Genomic DNA, 3,877 nt, shown 5'->3' on the forward strand with positions numbered 1-3,877 from the left:
CTTTCTCTCTCCCTTTTCTCCCTCTCTATCCCTTTCTCTCATTTTTCTCTCTCTCCCCTATCCCTCTTCCTCTCTATCTCTCTCTCCCTCTCCCTCTTCCCCTCCTCTCTCTCTCTTCCTCCATCTCTCCTTCTCTCATTTTCTCTATCTCTCTCAATTTCTCTCTCTCTTCCTCTTTCTCTCTTCTTGCGCTCTTTTTTCTCCTCTCTTCTTTCTCTTTCTCTCTCCTCTTTTCCTATCTCTACTCCTCCTCTCTTTTTTTCTCTTCTCTTTCTATCTCTTTTTCTCTCTTATTTTGGAGAAAAGAGAGGGAGAAAGAGAAGAGGGATATAAAATGAGAGAAGGCTGAGAGAGAAAGAGAAAAGAGAGAAAGAAAGGAGAGAAAGAGAAGAAGGAGAGAGAGGAAGGAGAAGAAAAGGGAGAGGAGAGAGAGAAAAAAAGGGGAGAGAGAGGAAGAGAGAGGAGAGGAGAGAGAAGAAGGAGAGGGAGAAGGAGAGGGGAGAGAGAGAGAGAGGAAAAGGAGGGAGAGAGAGAAAGAGAGAGGAAAGTGGGGAGGGAGAGAGAGAGAGGAGAAGGAAAGGAGAGGGAGACGGGGAAAAGGAGAGAGAGAGGGAGAGAGGGGAGGGAAAGGAGAGAGAGGAAAAGGAGAGAGAGAGAGAAGGGAGAGAGAGGATAGGAGGAGAGAGAAGGAAGGAGACAAATAGGAGAGAGAGACAAAGAGAGAAAGAGAAGAAAGAAAGGGAAAAGAGAGAGAGAGAAGGGAGAGAAAGAGGAGAAGAAGAGAGAGAGGAAGAAAGAGGAGGGAGAGAGATGCTAATGATGACGATGACATCACTGATGAGAACGATGATGATGATATTGGTGATGGGATAGTTGCGGATGCATATATACCTGTCACATGTATCATTAATTGTGTTTACTTTAACTCTTTACAATTGAATCTATTAGGATTGCATGGTTGTGTGATTACAACAAATAAAGATTTTCGCAATAGTTAAAAATCGTTACCATAGATCAGAAAATCGTTCCTAAAACTTTAGGCAATGTTTTGGTAACAATTTTTGACCTGTAGTATATGTAGGCAACGATTTTTAATCTAAAGAATGGCAACCAAAAAACTATTGCCATAGTTACTGACATAGACAACAGTTTTGACAATAATTTTTAAAAAACAATTTAGAACAGTTTTGACAATAATTTTTAAAAAACAATTTAGAACGGTTACTGGATAGACAACGATTTAAAATCGCTCTTGCATGACATAATGGTTTAAAACCATAACTGGATAGATAACGGTTTTAAACTGTTGTAGTTTTATTATTCACAAAGACAACAGTTTAAAAGCGTTGTCTTTGATTTTTTTTTTTGCAATGATTTTAATACCATTGTTATTTTGTAGCTGCCTTTGACAACGATTTTAATACCATTATCTTTTGTGACTTTTGACAACGATTTTTTGTAATTATATAATTCTTTATTTACAATAATTTTCTCATATTTCATTGAAATTAGTTCCAACTAATTTCTTAATTTAGTATCAATAAATAACCTTAACTATTTGAATCATTTTCTCAAAGTTGTTTACAAATTGATATTAAATAATACAAATCATTTTCTCAAATTTTGTTGCTAAATCAAATCCACAATTCCGACATGTGTGGAAACAAAAATAACAAATGAGTACACATGCTTGCCTTCCTTCCCTTTGTATCCCTGCCTTCATCCTTTTGTATATCCTCTATAGCTTTATCAACCTATAAAAGAAGTGTACACACAAACAGTCAGTAAAATTTGAAAAGAGACAAGTTTGATTACGTTCAACAACAGAAAATTGGAAAAGAAAGAATAACTCATTATACTGGCATCACAAGTTAACTTTTTGCTCTCTGCCATAAACTCTCACATTTATATTTGACTAATTTCATATATTTTTGTCAAATTTGGACATGATCTTTTAATTTAAGTTGAATTTTTACTGCATTTAGATTAGAATTGAGTTTGATAACAAATTTTGAAAATCTGCTGCTGTACTCATAAAGATTTAGAAAATAGCAGGCAGCTCTGTTTTTGCAAAATCCATAATAAATTCAAATTCTAATCCGTTGCTTCTAAATTTTGGTGAGGATAAACTCAACACCCCTAAGTTTTAGAATAAAAAAGTTTCAGATTCATAGCACTTCATTTGATTAATTAATTGTCAATTGAAAGTGCTGCCCTAATTTTATAAATCGGTTCTGAATTTCCAGCAAGCAGCCCAGCTTCCAAGCGACTTACTTAACTTTACAAAATAGCTATGGACATGAAATTTATACTCAATCAAAATAGACTTACAGAACTTCAAAATACCTTTGGTAGAAACTCAAAATGTCAAATAAATCAAACGTTCTAGTGGCTGGAAATTGACACTGTAGAACCAGAAGACCAGAAAATTCTGCAACAACTACTAAATTTTAAAAATTCATATCTCTCAAACCACTTGGCCAAATTCCTTGAAATTTTTATGGAGAAATCTTTACTTCTTGAAGTTTATTAGAAAAATAATTTAGACCAAAAATTACATCTAGATTGCTTCCAGATTTTATTTCAAATTCTGCAGCATAGATGTTTACTTCTCAAATCACAAATTTGTTTTCCTACTTGTGACTCATAAATTCCAAGATTATATAGTCATGCATACTAGTCTCAACTCTTAACATAGCCCAAGAATTCTTAATTCAATATATCAAAATTTCATACAATAGGTATAATGTAACCATATTGTCGCAACATCACTTTTTCAGAATCTCATCTATAATAACATATCTCGAGTTATAGTTCATCAACTAGATTTCCAGCAACCATATCAACATTCCATACACAAAATCATCATCAACAAATACTAATAGCAAATACAACTTCAGAATACACACAATCATTATCATCAATTATCATAACAGTTCATTGCACATAGCACTAAACTAATTTTGTTCCTAACCCTTACCTTACTCTGAGAATTTCACAAACTAAATTTTGTCCTTTGCTTATCTTAAATCAAAAACCCTAACAATCATAATTAAAGAAATTGTTAATTTATAGGGCCAAATGACCTAGCTTCATATAGAGCAAGAGAAGGATTCTTACTCTTGTGATGGACTGAGCTTGATTGGTTTAGCCATTAATTAAAGAAATTGAAGCTTAATAAGGATGGAACTTTCGAATTGGGAAAGAACAGAAGAATACAGAAGCTACTGGTTCTTACCCAGCAAGAAGAACGTTAAGGAAATAAAAAAGGAAACGGCGTAGAGCTCCTCCTCTGGCTTCGGGTAGCAACTTCCATGGCTGTCCTTCTCTTCTTCCCTGATGGTGATGCACGAAAATGATCATGATTCTGCCTGGGTTTTCCTCCTTCTTCTCCTTGGCCGCCACTCTTGTTTCCTTTCTTCTCTTCTTGTCGTGCATTTCTGTTGTTTCCAGGAGAATTGAGAGGCTTGGTTCGTTCATCCATATATACTATAGGAGGTAGGGAAGAGGTGAGCTGGTGCAGAAAGCTTCGTGGCTTCCTCCTCTTGTAACACCACACCACAGCATTGAATGCTTGAAGAGATGACTATGGTTCCCTTTGAAGCGCCGTTCGGTTGTGAGAGAAGAAGAGAGACTGAGTTTTAATCAGGGTTTCCTTTTGTTTGGTTTAGTTAAAGGGAGTATGGTTCGGTTGAACCGTGAGAAGGAAAAAGAGTGGTTTGATACGGTTTTAACTTAGGACACGTTCTTATTTCTTATGGTGTATTAAATTTTTTCACTTATCAAGTCTAAATGTACCGTATTATTTTATGATGAGATGGTTTATATATTTAATGAATTTCTTATCACAGAATTTCTGAGAATAATTCAATGAAGA

General features: G+C 35.0%; 1 long non-coding RNA gene across 1 annotated transcript; it reads right to left on the bottom strand.

Annotated features, from left to right (window-relative positions):
• Window positions 1-1,497: 1,497 nt before the first annotated feature.
• On the bottom strand, window positions 1,498-3,657 carry LOC130982110 (uncharacterized). The gene is made up of 3 exons (XR_009087084.1): window positions 3,239-3,657; window positions 2,981-3,039; window positions 1,498-1,754 (listed from the first exon to the last, which is right to left on the bottom strand). It is a non-coding gene; the product is annotated as an uncharacterized LOC130982110 (long non-coding RNA).
• Window positions 3,658-3,877: the final 220 nt, after the last annotated feature.

The sequence above is a fragment of the Arachis stenosperma genome, chromosome 5 (assembly GCF_014773155.1).
Source record: "Arachis stenosperma cultivar V10309 chromosome 5, arast.V10309.gnm1.PFL2, whole genome shotgun sequence".
In the NCBI taxonomy this organism is placed as follows: Eukaryota; Viridiplantae; Streptophyta; class Magnoliopsida; order Fabales; family Fabaceae; genus Arachis; species Arachis stenosperma.